Below are 16884 nucleotides of genomic sequence, written 5' to 3' on the forward strand. Positions count from 1 at the left end.
CAGGATGGCTGCTGTGTTTGCTTCGGATTACTCCTCACCCCCCACCTGACCCTGTGGCTTAACACGTGTTCCATACTGTTGTGCTGTGGACATTTATGTGCTTTTTTGTGCAGAGGAGTTTTTTTGTTTCCTGTAGACGTCTCTTTTTTTTCCTCTTGTACTTTCCCATTGTAGTGTATATTTCAGTGTTATTTTTCTGTAATGCTACCGATCTCCGACCTGTATCCCCATGTGATGTCTGTGTTGTGTGTGTAAGGTCGGGGGTGGGGGGTGGGGGGGGGTGGGGGGGTGTCCTATTTCATTTCACTGCAGGGCAACCTGCACGTGGCGAATAAAGCCTTGATTGATTGATTGATTGATTGATTGACATTTGTATCAAGACATTTGTATCAAGGATATAAGTGATGCTGGGATCTTGGATCATTTCCCAGCTATATTTGATACTGGCTTATGCACTAATGAACTACATCCTGCGGCTCCCCTTCGCCCGCTGCGTGTAATTAATGTTGAAGTGATGTCAAACTTCTCTATGTCTTTCTTGGATTCTGCATCTGTCACTCTCGACTGTTGTTCTTTTCGCTTGGTTGATGACTGTGCTAATACCTTGTTATCGCTACTTTCTTCAATCCTTGATACTGTTGCCCCCATTAAGATGAAGTGCCCTAGAGCCTACTCTCAGTGTTAGCTTAGTGACACTGCGCACGCTTTACATCACGTGTGTCGGCGTGCTGAGAGTGTCACGGTCTGGCTGGCAGACCGTGGGGATGTGGGGAAAGGAGGACCCAGGCGCGGTGCTCTATGTATAAACAGTGTGTTTATTTACAGAGTGGAACAAAAACAACAATAAATCCCCGTGTTCTCCCAGACTCCCGTGTCGTGTCTCTGCGTGAATAGTTCGTGTCTCTGTGCTCTCCGCTCCCGTGTCAGCACCCCCCGGTGCTCGCTGCTCTTCGTGCCTTCCACGCTCCTCCTGCGGGAAACAATAGACGCAGCCGTCAGGACACAAATAACCGCGGGTATACACTTACACACATTAACTTAATTCAATGGGACGACTAACGTGGAGTCTCAAGGAATGATCCCGCGTCGGTGGGAGCTCCAACTCTCTCCTAAGTAGCTCCCCCGACGAGGCCTGATCAGCAGCAGGTGTGTGACTTCGGGTGTGGCCAGTCCTTCCGCAGGGCCACACCCCTCAGGCCTGCAAGTGGCTGAGCTCCATCCTCCAAGCATACCCGCAGACACACACACACACACACTCACATCTACAAGCATGGAGAAGAGCAGCAGCAACACCAAAATACATATAATAATAATGATATAATTCATAACTGCTCAGGGATCCTGGGTTGCTCAGACCCAGGACCCTGACAGAGAGAAGGTGGAAAAGAAGATAAATTTCAGGTTTCTCATGACATGCTACGGACTTAAAATTCCAAAGTGCTGCTAAAACGGCCAAAGCGTCCTTCTTGTCCAAAATCATCCTGGCCAATGACCATAACCCCCGTACCTTATTTAAAATTTTTAACTCTGTGGTTAACCCATCACCGGACATGCCATTAATTTATTCTCAGGCTATTTTCAAATTCACTTTTTAGATAAGACCACATCTCTTAAGTCCCCCCTTCCCCCTTTTTTATATCCTCTCCCCATTCCTGAATGCATTTCAACTTTCCACCAGTTTGAGCCTGTGTCACTTTTGACTCTTAAGTGGCTAGTTGTTCAAATGAATAACACCAATACTGTGCTTGACATTCTTCTATCTCGCTTAGTATCCTATTTCTTATTAACTTTTCCTTGCTCTCCGGCTGTGCTCCTTTGGCCTTTAAGCATGCTGCAGTCCACCCGATTCTTAAAAAAAGAAACTCTGACTGTTATGACCGATCTCTAAGCTTTCGTTCTTGTCCAAGATCCTGGAGAGACTAGTTCTCTCCCAGCTCCAGGCGTACTTGGACACGAACAATATTGCTTAGAAATTTCAATCTGCCTTTAAGCCATTGCATAGCACTAAAACAGCGTTGGTTAGAGTTCTTAATGATATTCTTGTAATCACTGCTACTGGATGTTCTATGGTCCTAGTTTTACTGGACCTCTCTTTGGCCTTTGATATGGTGGACCATAACATTTTATTACTAAGACTTGAGCACATTGTGGGTATTAGAGGCACTGCCCTCGACTGGTTTAAATCATATCTTGCTGATAGATCCTTCTCAGTTAACTTAGGCACCTTCTCCTCTTCCTCCGTTGTGGTGTGCCTCAAGGATCAGTTTTAGGCCCATTCTCTTCTCATTGTATTTGCTCCCTCTAGGCGCAATCTTTGAAAAATACAATATCGCCTTCCACTGTTACGCCGATGACATACAGATCTATTTTGAACTTACTGACGACCTTGCTGTGTCCCTGCACTACTTTCAAGAATGCATGCGGGAGGTCAAAGAATGGTTCCTGAGTAATTCTCTTGTTTTAAATGATAAGAAGACTGAGATTGTGGTTTTTAACAGTAAAATCCCTCATGCCCAACTCTGTGCTGCTCTGGGTTCCTTTGCTAGCTCTTCCTGTTACTATGTCAGTAACTTGTACTGCTGGATAGCTCGCTCAAACTCGATAAGCAAGTGTCTGCTGTAGTGATATCTAGCTTCCCCCAACTGCGCCTTATCTCTAAGGCTGGGCATTATGTTCCGCATGAGGACCTGGAGAAGCTTATTCACGCTTTTGTGACCTCCAGGTTGGATTATTGTAACTCCTTGTACTACGGTCTTCCCTCTTCTCTTCTTCTTAGACTGCAAACAGTCCAAAATGCAGCAGCCCGCCTCTTGACTGGTACCAGGAAATTTTGCCCTATTACTCCTGTTCTAGCTAGCTTGCATTGGCTGCCCATAAAGTACCATATTCAATTTAAAATATTACTCCTTACATTCAAAACTATTAATAAATTAGCGCCAAGTTATCTTAGTGAACTTCTCAAACCACATGCTCCTGCTAGAACACTTAGATCTGCCACTCAACTACTTCTGACCCAACCTAGATCTCAGCTGAAGTCCCGGGGTGACCGTGCGTTTGCTCTGGCTGCCCCGGTACTGTGGAATAACCTTCCTCTCGACATCCGTGCATCTGATTCCATTGCACTGTTCAAATCATGACTAAAAACCCACTTATTCAATCTTGCCTTTCCTTCTAGTTAATATTTCTTTTATGATTTTATATCATGCACTTTTATGCTCATTTAATTTCTTCTTTGCTCTGTACCTGTTGCTTTCCTATGTATCAGTGACAGCTACCTGCTTGCATACCTAGTACTTGCTTTGGTCCTATTTCTATTATTTTCCTTCTCTTCGCCTTGGAATACCCTTGGTTTTTAAGTGTGCTTTATAAATAAAGTTTATTATTATTATTATTATTATTATTATTATTATTATTATTATTATTATTATTATACCTACTTGGCTTGGGTGTAAGGGTTTTAACTTATATCCTTCTTACTTGCTTGACTAACAAGAAAGGCAGTGGATTATAGCAGGAAATAGGATTCTTTTACACAGACTTGGCGTGGGTGTAAAGCTGGTTTACTGAACTACAAGAGGTTTTCTCTTCTTGTAGTTCAGTAAACTACAAGAAGAGGCGATTGTGGCTCAAGTGTGTGAAATCAAAATTCTGAACTTAGGCACTGAAAAGCTACTCCGGGGTTTTCATTCAATCCTGGCACCTGGTGAGAACCTGAAGGTGTTTGCAGGTGGCAACAAGATCTGGTAACTGTCAGTCCAACTGGAGCTCACACATTACAGCTAAAAAGTAGGAAATTGCTTCAGAGCCAAGAACAGTTTTGAGTGTTGACAACTTCTCAAACATTTTAAAACAAACAAAATGAAACGGAACTTTTTCAGAGGTGGTTTAGCTGGAATCTGCAGCATGGCCCGAGGCCTGTAGATCTGATGATTATCAGCATGTGCACAATAAATATATTATATAAGGGCGACCGTGGCTCAGGGGTTGGGAAGCATACCCGTAACCGGAAGGTCGCCGGTTCGATCCCTGGGCTCTCTGTCCTGGTCGTTGTGTTCTTGGGCAAGACACTTTACCTTACTGCCTACTGGTGTTGGCCAGAGGGGCCGATGGCGCGATATGGCAGCCATGCAAACAGTATGCAAACAGTGTTGGTGTTTGGGCTAGTCAAGAGAAACTCTGTAAACCTGAGCAAAACAACAGAAATCAGAAAAACACAGCAAAAGCTGAATTATATATATCACAAAACAGAAGTGTTTTTATGGAAACAGTAATATGACAGAACAGAAGTGACAAGCTAATATTATTTATAATATTAAATGAATTATGCGTTTAAAACAGCCGGCATTTTTATTTTTGTCATTATTATTATTATTATTATTATTATTATTATTATTATTATTATTATTATTATTATTATTATTATTATTATATTTTATTTTAAATAAGCGTTTGTAGGGTTTTTCTATTTGCTGGTGTTTTATTAAGTTGCAGTCCATTTGACATCAGGATTAAAGAGTACTTCAGAGCAGCAGATCATACCCAAAGCTAGTTTTTTGTTCAACGTCAGGCATTCCATAAAACGGCTTTGAGGGATCTACTAATACTAGGTTTTTTAAACTCCTTGCATTTCAAGACAAATGGCCTTATATGGTCCTCAAGGAGGCCCACTCACATTATCACCAAAATAGGTATGTTCTACAGTATCATTTAAATGTGAGTCATTGTTGAACTGCATATTAATGGTGCAATATGCCACTCAATGTGCTGGAATTTGGGTTAAGATTGTTTAAGAGCTTTGGATAGGAACATGTAGGTAGGGATCCAGTGAATTTAGCAAAATTTTAAAGCAAACAATTCACTCACAGGTCCTGCAAAAGATGCTGTTAAAAGTGTAGCGCTTTGACTTGTTTACCTAAAAAGTAATGGTTAGAACACAAAGGCATCATAAAATCTGCAAACTGATGCCATCACCCTGAACAAAGACAGAAGCATTTTATGAAGTGGAAGTATAGACAGTACTTTACCCATAATCTGTTTTCCTCTTTTTTAGCACACCGCAAAGATGATAGTGGTGCTGACAGTCTTTGACACTGGAAACCAAAAGAAAAACAGAAGTGATGCCAAAGGCTTGATCAAAAATCTTAAAGGATTCTAGACCACAAAATATCAAGTGTTGACACTGGCTGTGGTTGATAGAAGCCAGCCCACATGGAGGCCTTTAATTGGGTGACAATGGGAGGCCTGTGTACATGGTAGTAGGTGAGTGCACAGTGGTGTGTACATACACTTCAGGGGATAAGAGAGGAAATGAGAAGGCGCAGGTCACTGAGATGATTGGCAGGTAAAATTTCCTGCGATATTGGCTAGCTGGTCAGTGGTGTGAACATCTGGAGTTAAATGCAGAACTGACCACCCACTGGTTCAGAGTGTGTGTGTGTGTGTGTGTGTGTGTGTGTGTGTGTGTGTGTGTGTGTGTGTGTGTGTGTGTGTGTGTGTGTGTGAGCAGACAGAACAAATGGGCAATGAAAAGCGACAATGTTGGAGGTGCAGACACGCATAAATAAAATCCATTTGGTCTTTATGAAATCTGCCAATGTGTTGCAATTCTCAACTGCCAAGTCGAATTAGAGCTACAATCAACAGCTTGACACTAAAACAACATAAGTTGAAATGTGGACAAACACATGTATTTTGCTGCATGAGAAAGCAAAGTGCATCTGATTTTCCTATTTTGTAATTTCTATGAATGCCAATGAGAATATGATGATTTTTATTATTATGACTCTTGAGCTGATTGTGTTGACCAGTGTTGGGAAGGTTACTTTTAAAATGTATTCCACTACAGATTACAGAATACATGCCCCAAAATGTATTTGGTAACGTATTCCGTTACGTTACTCAATGAGAGTAACGTATTCTGAATACTTTGGATTACTTAATATATTATCATGCTTTTTACAACTACATGAATTTACTATTGCTGTGTGATTTATTACTATTACTGAAGATTATTCGCCACATCAATACCAACTTTTTAAATCTTAATATAAAACAAGTAACAGTAGTGTGGACATTAGGTGAGGCTGCACTTTAAGCAGCAATCTCATAAAGGAAACTATTCTGCCACAGGTCTGTGGCTCCGAACCGTAGTAAAGGGACCTCTGGCTAATACGCCAGGTTCCGGGTCGTGCTTGTAGCCAAAAACTAGCTTTACTTTGTTGTCTGGGTCAACTTTGCTAGCGAGAGACAGAGAGAGGCGTTGAAAGGCTGCTCCAACGGAACTTATTGTCCATCCATCTTCTTCCGCTTTGTCCGGGGCCATGTCGTGGGGGCAGCAGCCTAAGCAGAGAAACCCAGACCTCCCTCTCCCCAGCCACCTCCTCCAGGTTATCCGGGGGAACACCAAGGTGTTCTCAGGCCAGCCGAGAGATATAATCTCTCCAGCGTGTCCTGGGTCTGCCCTGGGGCCTCCTCCCGGTGGGACATGCCCGGAACACCTCACCAAGGAGGCGCCCAGGAGGCATCCTTGTCAGATGTCCGAACCACCTCAGCTGGCTCCTTTCGATGTGGAGGAGCAGTGGCTCTACTCTGAGCCCCTCCGGGTGGCCGAATTTCTCACCCTATCTCTAAGGGAGAGGCCAGCCACCCTTCGGAGGAAGCTCATTTCCGCCGCTTGTATCTGCGATCTCGTTCTCGGAACTTATTGTTTCGGAGGAAAACACAAACACAGTGTACAGTCGAGCATTAATAGCTTACTTACAACTGGGCTCGTCAGGCACTCTTTTTGGCTGCAGTGGTGTTTACACGCTTCCATCTCCCGTTTCTGCTCGGTGACAACTCATACTCGTTTTTGACTTTCCTTTTTCTCCCTCCCTGGCGCACACAAACACATAACGGGTATGGCAGTCCATTCTTTCTGCAGCATGGACTACACTGCCCATGAGGCTACATTCTTTAGGGCTATGCCTGTAACACTCTGCCTATTGCTTCGTATTAAAACATTTTTTGAATAATTTTTAAAAATATTTCTTCACGTCATTATGTGGGCCGCAAATAGAGGTGACATGGGCTGCGAGATTGAGACCCAAGCATTAATTATGCATATTTTGTATTTTAAATAAATAACGGCAGTACATGTATTCCGTTACTCCCCAACACTGGTGTTGACTTAGTGACTATCTGTTACATTATTATGTATTTAAGCTCCATCAGGTGTCTGTAGACATCTGCAAATAGCATGTTGCATGCTACCTTAACATGAGCAGAAACACAAAACTGGGACTAACAGTCAGGCAGTCCTGCAATCTGACCTGACCGATAAGCAGCAGCTAACTTTGCTAATTTGGTAACTGAAGAAATCATGACAATAACAAACTTTCACTTAAAGAAAATTCACATCACACTGAGGTGTTATGATGGCAGCAAATTTGCTACTGAGACTAAAACCAATTCTTCCTCCAGGCTATAAACACATAATTTCATCTGTAAAGTCTACTTCATGAACGGCTCAAGTCGACATTCTTAGAACTGGAGCTTTTGCCACCTATGTACGGTGGCTCTGTGTTAGGATGCCTGGGTCGTCGACCCAGGGTTTTTGAGTTTATAATATTATTATGTATACTTTCTAGTTTTTGGTTTCTTTGAGTTCTGTCTTATGGCTTATGTCTCTGTCTTCTTTAGTTGCTCTGTCTCCCCTATCACCTGCATCCCCTTGTCTAGTTCGCGTCTATGTGTATCTTAAGTTCCTATATCCCCGTGTTCAGTCAGTGTTTGTGTCTGCCCTGTTCCCACGTCTCTGTTCCCTTTGTTATAGTGCCTGCCCGTGAGTCTGTGTTATGTTTCCTGTTTTACTTTGAAAGTCCATGTCTGATGTTAATGTGTCTGGTTTTGCTTCCCCTTGTCTCGTTAGGCCTGATTTGCCCCAGCTGTGTTTCCCTCCTGTTACCCATTCCCTGATTGCTCCCTCTGTGTATTTAAGCCCTGTGTTTCTTGGTGTCTGGGTCGCGATCTACCGTTTACGTTGCTGTGTGTTTTGCTCATCCACCGGTGTAAGTTTATTTTGAGTTTTTTCTAGTTATATGATGTTTGCGTTCAGCATTAAAGCTGTTTTGGTTTAAGTTCTGTCTCTGAAGTCTGCACCTTGGGTCCTATTCCTGCCTACACACAGCCACACCTAACACTCTGAGAGTTTTAATGCACTGCATCTTAAGAACACACCAGCCAGAAATGCTGCAAAGTCACAAAAAACACAACAGAAGCGTTTTGGGTGGCAGAATAATGTGATGGAACAGCTGCTGAAGTGAAAACCTAATGGTATACACCTAATAGCAAACATGTATCTACAGTATTATGTGAATTATGCATTTAAAACACATATTATTTTTGTCCCTCACAACACACCAACACACCCTCTCAACACGTCTCCAGTTCTTTTACATCTCGGTCCCTTCTGAGTTTTAGTTCCTGTCACGTTTGCAGCTTTTCCATCTTCCCAAAAACACTTTCATTCAGAGATTTTTTTTTTTAATATTTGTATTTTGCCATCTTGTTCAACTTCTGCTCATTTAGTATGTCTTTGAAGCATTTCTATTTGCGGATGTTTTCTTTAGTTGCAGTGCAATTGAACTCTCCGGGCCGCCATACTTACTGTAAGCACTGGCTTCAGTATTTTGTTCCAAAGATATCACCAGTGCTTGGCAAGTTACTTTGAAAAAGTAATTAATTATAGTTACTAGTTACTTCCTCAAAAAGAGTAACTGAGTTAGTAACTGGGTTACAAGATTCTAAAAGTAATTAATTACTTGAAAAGTAACTATTACGTTACTTTAAAAAAAATGTTCAACCCTCTGGGGTCCAGGGTATAATTGGCCATTTTTAACTACTTTTGATTTTCCCTCCACATTTCACCTTTAAAAACTATTTACTTTGCCTTGTTTGGTATCATTCTTTTCAGCACAACCTCACATGTCTGGATTTACAGTTATCTTTTCATTTTGATGTACTGTACTAACACAATTGATCTAAAATCAGACAAAAAACATAAAATCCAAGTAAAAAAAGTTGTATTTTTTTACTGTAACAACCACAATGAATCATATTTCATAACTTTAAATGCAAATATAAATTGTCAATTTTAATTGCAAGTTAAGTCAAGTTATTTGCAGCCATTTACCTTTTAAACTATTTACATAACAATCAGCTGTTCTGCATTCAATAAGATGCCACACAAATTATTTGTGCCACAAGGAGAACATCACAGCCTGATACCTGCAGGTCTGACAGCAGCAGGTGTATCACTCCTGTTTCTACCTGGAGACAGCAGTCGCCTCATTGTTCTGAGACACAACACAAAACTATCCACAACACATTAACTACACACTCCAAACACGCTAAACGTCACAAATCTCTCACATCTCAAAACTCGCTCTCTCTCTTTTTCTTCTGTCTTTCTTTCTCTCTCTCTCTCTCTCTCTCTCTCGCCTGGTGTTACTCCTAAAACTTCCCCCTCGTCCTAAACAACCAAATGTCATGTTGCCATATCGTTTTTGATTGTTAACATGGTACATTTTTCCACCAACATGAAACGGCTGTTTTTTGTTTATTTTGTTTTGTTTTATTTTGGTCATAAGCAGAGAGTGCTTGCTAGCGCTGTCCGTAGACAGTAAATACATTCATCCCGAATGTATTGAGGAAAAAACGCCGCGTATATATTGTTTATCATGACTCTGGTTTTACGTGGCCTATCAACACAATTTAAAAACTGGCACATTGTTGCTTTGTCATCTTGAAGTGGTCATGTGATTGGCTTACCATGACTACCTCAGTCAAACAGCAGCACTCATGCGATTGTTTTGCCCCCTTAGCTCCAGGTGTTCTACCAAAAAGTGATCGTTGTGCAGAAAGTGATTGCCGTCCGCAGGAACGTGGGCAGCTGCTTAAAGCTGTAGCGCCCAGATTACTTACAGCTACTTTTGTGCAACTGATATAAGATGCGGTAAGCTGAACACAGCTCAACCCTTCGTCTAGCATTAACCCCAGTTAAAAAAACAAACTGGTTCTTTCTTTTTATCGTTTCTCTCTGTAAGTTTAGACTGGAAGTTAAAGCAGGATACTTGCATCACAGTTACAGTTTTTAATGCAACTCTAATTCAAAACCCTCTAAAAACCAGTGATTAGTCGCACCACCCAAGCTGACTCCAGTGTGAGAAATTAATGTCTACAGTCATTGTGGCAAAACATCTTTCTAAAGATAAATTTCTTTTCTTATCTTAACTCTTTAAGATAAGAAAAGAAATTAATTTTAAAAAATGTGGTCTCCCCTCCTCCACCCACTCTTTCCTCTTATGAGCCTATACATTTTTCAGAGAAGGAAATTAATCCCACAGGATTTTTGCCTGTGTGGTGTCTTTTGTTAAGCAAACCTAACCCATGTGTGTTTCTGTTTTCCGCTGGTGGATGATTCACACCCATCGAAATCTTTGTATGTGTTATTGCATGAATATTTTGGTTGGAAATCCACCAAGAATACAGATTGTGCTCTTTTATTTTCCTCTGGTTGGGAGCTCAAGTTTATACAGCTTGTGATATGAAGTGGTTGAAGCTGCATTTGAAAATATAAAATCCTCCATGTCTGATCAAGTATGTGTAGATCTACAAGAGCTTTTGAAAATCACTGATTAAAGCTCCACAGAAGTGATGAAGTCTTTTAAATGTCCACATTTCATTCACAAATAAGAATTTATATACATGAAATAAAATAAAAAAGTTGTCAGGCAGTTGTCTCCATTACCGATTCTTTTATTCCCAGTTGTTAAGAGTGCGGGTTCTTTGGCTGATCTCTGTAAATAGAAAAGTAAAGCAATGGAGTCTACACGCAATGACCAGATTAAAAAAATGCAACTTTCTGAATAAAAAATCTCCAAAAAACATGACAGGGTAAAGTGTCTGACAGCAGTAATGGAGGTTAAATGCATGCTAATAGATCAAGAGGCACTTCCGTAATACATGCTGCTTCATGTCCCCAACGGATTCAAGGTCTATCATTCCTGTTTTTATAAAATCTCTCAAGGCCATAGAACTAAATCCTTTGACATTTCAAATGACATTCTATACACTAAATTGCTTTCATTAGGGTCTTTTCTCATTTTTTGTTATAAATGGTTTATGTTTCTTTTTTACTCTCTGTGGAATCAGTACTTTTTGTACTTGTTATTTTAAAGACTTTGCACTGTGTCAAGTCCTACAGAATTAGTCTTTTTCCCATGCCACATCAAAGCCTCATGGAAGACAGTGATGGAAACATGAACCCTGAGCTTCAGAGAAGAGACAGATATCTTCTCCACAGTACTCCTGTTCCCATAACTCACTGACATAATGTTATTTTAGTTCCTGCTCGAGAAAAGTCGTGACCCAGGAACTCTAAATGATACCTCGTAGCATTTTCTCACTCTCTGACTGGCCTAGTTTCAGTCATAAAATATTCATGTTTATATTTCTTAGTAACAAAAAATGGAAACATCACTCCTTTGGGCAGATTGATCACTATAAAAATATCATACATTTTTCTGCAGTTCATGCAGAGATGGTGTCATTAATCACTGAGTCTCGCTACCAGACAAACTAGACTAATATGTATATTCATATACATTCATCTTACAGCACTGAATGGAAGATTGATATTTTGATCAAACATTTTTTCTGAAAACCATAAATACATTAATTACATGTTGACCTGTAGGTCTCTATAACTCTCTAGTCTGGATGGTTGGGGTCATTTTTAGGGGCAATATAAAAAATTTGGAGGTCCAAAGTAGTTCAAATATAAACTGTTATTATTAAACAACTCATAGATCATCCAGAGCAACCAGTTTTTAGCCACAGCTGAAGTTTTAACTAGTCAACGCTGGCTCGAAATAGCGATGTGTTTGTTGAAACTTTCTCAATGTCTATTTGATGAATTGTGTTGAAATTTCATAATGAAATCCTCTGCGTAATTGTGTCACAGGAGAAAGGATCAAAATGTAGAACACAGGATAACTGTGGTTGTCTTTGTTGACTTGTGGCACCACCTTGAGGATGACAGCAATTGAATTTCGGAAATATTATACTTACCATAGTTAGAAATAAGGAGAGAATTCTCCCTGTAAAAATGAAATTTTCAAAGAGTATTTTCCAAATTCTGCTAAACAGGAATTTTTAACGCAGGCTTTCCAAAAATCCTTGTTGGATCTTATTTTGGATGCTTACATTATTTTAATTTGAACACAAAAATAATAAAGTTATTTCACAAAATGTATGGTATACCCACCCCTCTGATGCTACCAGTCAGCTGTGTATCCATTTTCATGGTATACAACATGATGACCCAGATCATTTTGCTGCTGCTTGAGGTTTCTTTCAAATTCTTTATGATTCCTTCCACTTTGACAAGATTCCCAGTTCCAGATACACTGAAGCAGCCTCACAGCATAATCCTCCCCCCACCATGTTTCACTGTGGAGATGGTGTTGTTTCGATGGTCTCCAAACATAAGTAGCCTCTCTGTGGCCAAAGCGCTCTAGTCTCATCTCATCTGACCTTAGGACGCACTTCTGGTATTCATAATGTTTCTCCAAGTTATCCTTAGCATAGGTTGTGCTGTATGTGTAAGGTGTTTCCCCTGCATAAGTGGAGTTTTTCTTGCTAGTCCATTCCTGTGCAGGGTTAAAGTGATTGTCTTCTTTCTTTGAGACTACGTTTCCCAACTTGGCTAAGTCATTGGCAGGAGTTCTGGGGTCTTTAGACAAATCTTCCACTAGTTTTCTTTCCAGGCTTTAAAATCTTTTGCTTCCTACCTTTGTCAGGCTTGTTTTGTGTTGTGTGCCTCACTTTGAATTTCTTGATGATAATTGGAAAAGCTGTAAAAATGTATTTATCCATCTCCTGCTTTGTGAGCATCAACTATTCTTTTTCTTGAATCTAAATATATTTTTTGTTTTGTTTTTTGGCATGATCCTTTCCCAAGTGACTGCTCAAACTACAGAAGTTTTTGCACTGTGTGTAAATCCTGTAAAGTAACCCTCAGCCTTGACTTGATTTTAAAACGTTTGCGCATTACAAAGCTTCAACTTAAGCTTAAGCCCTAAGCAACAGACAGTGAAATCAGACCCTTGGGAAAAACTGAAAAAAATTTGATTGCCTCACCTTAATATAATCTTTTTTTGTTTGTTAGCATACCTTGTTAGCATGCCAAATGGCAAATTAAAATGGTGCACATAGTATATATTTAGGGTTGCCAACCGTCCCTTAAAAAAACGGAATCGTCCCGTATTTAGAAACAAAAGTACACGTCCCGTATTGAGCTAATAAGGGACGCACTCTGTCCCGTAATACAGTGAGAATCAAAAGTAGTCTATAAATGTTAATGGAATTAACGCTTTGTTTGAAAACATAATTCCCAGCCCCTCTCCTGCTTTGTGACCAATGAGCTGACAGCACACTTATGACAATTCGAGTATGACAATTCAGATTGCCGCTCATCTCATTGGTCGAGGAAAGGTCGCTTACGGAGAAAATACCGGAAGACAACAGATGACCACAACAACAAGCATGGCCAACAGGGAAACAAACGCCGACACTGCGGTGCAAGTCTCGGACGACAGTACACCCAAAGCTGGGCAAACACTGTGCGATTTTTTCAGTCACGTTATTCAGCTCCTGCTCAAACTGCACGATTGACTCGCAGGGGTTAGAAGTTGGTAGGTCACGATGCAGAGTCTCACACTATACCGCCCGATGCTCTGATGCGACCTGAGTGCTCACACTGTGCCTCCATAAAATGAAGGTTATAACAGAAAATCTGTCGCTCGCTCTCTCTGTCTTTCACTCACACAGACACACCACCACCATCAACTTTGCTAAATTGCTAATGAAAAACATTGATCAGGCAGCTGTGATTGAGCAGCAATGTAGATCCAACTATTTTCACGGTTGTTGTGGTCATGGTAATTTTGTGAGGCCACATCGAAAAGGCTCGGATGAGCTTTCCAAAGTTCTACAAGTTGTGCCTCCATCGCTTGTGTCCAGATCACAGGCTGCACAGCCGTGCTGCTCCATCTTTTTCACCGACGTTTACATGTTTGCGCGTGAGCAGTGTGAGTGGCTGTGGTGACACCCTCACAAGCGATTGATGATCGGGAGCTGGTCGTGAGGTGTTAATCGCTTCTCGTTACCCCACGTATACTACACGATGCACGATGAAGGCCAAAATCAGGCCGATCACCAAATCGGTCGCACGACTCAAAAATCGTCTCAAAATGGGCCAAAAATCGCACAGTGTGAGCCCAGCGTTAGAGCAGCAATGTTTGTTCGCTCAGAGAAAGAAAAAAAGGCTGCAAAAGTACAGGGAGGAATGGGAAAAGGAAAACACCTGGCTGGGAAAGTGCACGATAACACCTTTAAAGCGCACTGCACTGTGTGCCGGCGCACTTTTTCCATAGGCATGCTTCTAGTGGTGGGCACATGAAGAACATGAGGGGCGTGAAAGCTCAGGGAACCCTTAACCAATTTTTTGTCCACCAGGCCACGGCAGAAGCACATATGGTATGTAAACACTGGTTTGTTTGTTTTTAAACCCTCTGGTAAAGGTTAATATCTGCAGTGAATATCAGCGCTATGTGGCCAGAAGTGTGATAATATAATTTATTTTGTGTAATAAACAACTGCAAGGATAGATGATTACAACAAATAGATCACTAATACATAAAAGTAATACATAGATGAATAATGATGATGAGTTATGATGCGTAATCATGGGAACAAGCGGGTTTACAAACAGGAGCAGCTGATGAGCTTTAGAAAAGCTGAAATAATACCTCAACTGAAGCCAATTGTACTAAATGCACTATATGTGCACTGTTACAAGAATGTTTTTCGTTCTATTGTTTTCTATTAATTTATATAATTTTAAGTTAAGCAGGACAGAGTTCTTTTAAAGAAAGATTTACTTATATTCTCAAAAGTTAAGCAGGCTTCTGTTTAAGAAAGAGACCTGTTTTACTGTGTTAATGTTGTCATTTTGAGCTAAAAATAAATGGCTAAATGATCATTTGTTTCCCATATGGTCATATCACAAAGAATATACATCTGCTTAAATCAAATTCAAGTCAAATGGTTAAAAAATAATTTCACACACAAAAAAAAGAGCTACAAAATTCACCACACTGGGAAGGGTGAACTGGGTTGCCCGGCCCTGGCCACGACGTGTCCCTTATTTATTTTTCAGGGAGTTGGCAATCCTATATATATTATACCTGCTAATCATTGACCCGGCAGATTCATCAGTATGAGTATGTTAGCATGCTCATGAATTAGCCCAAAGCACTGTTTTGCCAAATAACCTGACAGCTCTGAGCTCTATTTATCTGCAGCGTCTCCATGTTAGCAACACAAACCAAATTCCTTTTAGCTAAATTATACTTGGTTTATTGTAGCCGGAGGTGTTTATGAGAAAACCCTATCAGAATATGAATTGAACATCTAAACATCATAACCCGAAGAAACACTGAGCTGGCAAACAAATTTAACATGTTCAGGTGTGCTCAGTCTTGTGTTGAACTGCATACTTTAAATAGATGAAGATGATGATGTAGAGATATTGGAGCCATTGGACTGAATGTAATGAGATGTCTTATGCAGGAAAAATAAGCCCAAATACATGCTTGGTTATTTCAAACATAGTTTTTTTCTGCTGGGATTGGGATGATGTTCAACACAGCCTTGTTAACGCAACATCCAAAGAAAATCACCCACATACACATCCTGCCCTGACAGAGATTGAGGTCAGGGGATTGTCCAAACAGTGCCACGCCAACAACAATCTCATACAGTCAAAACACTATGCTGCCTGGGATAAGATAACAGGATCTGAAATCAGAAATATACACACATAGTAAATACATAGCCACAAAATTAATTTAGCTTTTGGCATGGGATGCAAGGAACTTAAGAAGATCCTTGCATCCTATGAGTTGCATTGTGAGCCACACAATGTTTCAACTGGTCAGTTTGTATCCACACATTGATGTACATGTGTAAAAAGGCAAAAAGGGGATATTCAAATCCCTGTGGTCACCATCTGTGGGCTCACACAAACAAGCACATACTTTCACTTGCACTGTAATGACTATCCTGTGGGTGAGATGCAGTCCACTGGGGCCTGGAGCTATGCTGGACAAATGTATACAGATAGGAAGTTAAGCCTCTTGCAAAGCACGACTTAGTGACAGAGGGATCAGGCGTTAAGACATAAAGCATGTTAGGATGGTTCATGACAAGAGCTTTTAAGAAGGGTCACTCCAGTTCAGCAACACACTCACATCTAAGTTCACTCAAGCATTAAGACATTTCTAATGTAAAGGAATTTGATAACTTGATTACTTGAAGGTTATTTCAGTTAACCGCTGTGTTTAATAAAACTTTACCATCAGTATTTATCTGCAGCTGTGGATGGGTGGATGGCTATCACTGAAGAACCAAGAGGACATTAAAATCTCGTGAGAATTTTGGAGGAAGTTGTAGGATTGGAGTCTAATGTGACCATATTTAGACTCTGGGGATTTTTATTTTATTTTTGTTTGTGTGCCTTTGTAGGGTTATAAGTTGAAAGTTCTAACTGAACTACTGAACAAAGTCGATTCATATTCATCGTATTGCATTTTTCTTTCCAAGCACATCCCTCATCCAGTGACGTAAACTAAGAATATAAAGTGGATAAAAACTACAATTACTTCTTGAAGAGCGTCAAAGTGTCTCAGGTTTGTGTTCAAAAGCTAGGGGAACATGTGCTGACAGAGACTGACAGATTGGTGTTATACTAATGTTGTGGTAAAGAGGTAGTTAAGCTCT

At 40.6% G+C, this 16884-nt stretch overlaps 1 long non-coding RNA gene across 1 annotated transcript; it reads right to left on the bottom strand.

Moving 5' to 3' along the window:
• Nucleotides 1-795: 795 nt before the first annotated feature.
• On the bottom strand, nt 796-1295 carry LOC146688828 (uncharacterized). The gene is made up of 2 exons (XR_014915877.1): nt 1061-1295; nt 796-970 (listed from the first exon to the last, which is right to left on the bottom strand). It is a non-coding gene; the product is annotated as an uncharacterized LOC146688828 (long non-coding RNA).
• Nucleotides 1296-16884: the final 15589 nt, after the last annotated feature.

This window comes from Copadichromis virginalis, linkage group LG17 (assembly GCF_057382275.1).
Source record: "Copadichromis virginalis isolate Kocher_CV1m ecotype Utaka linkage group LG17, C_Virginalis_male_GT1.1, whole genome shotgun sequence".
Lineage (NCBI taxonomy): Eukaryota > Metazoa > Chordata > Actinopteri > Cichliformes > Cichlidae > Copadichromis > Copadichromis virginalis.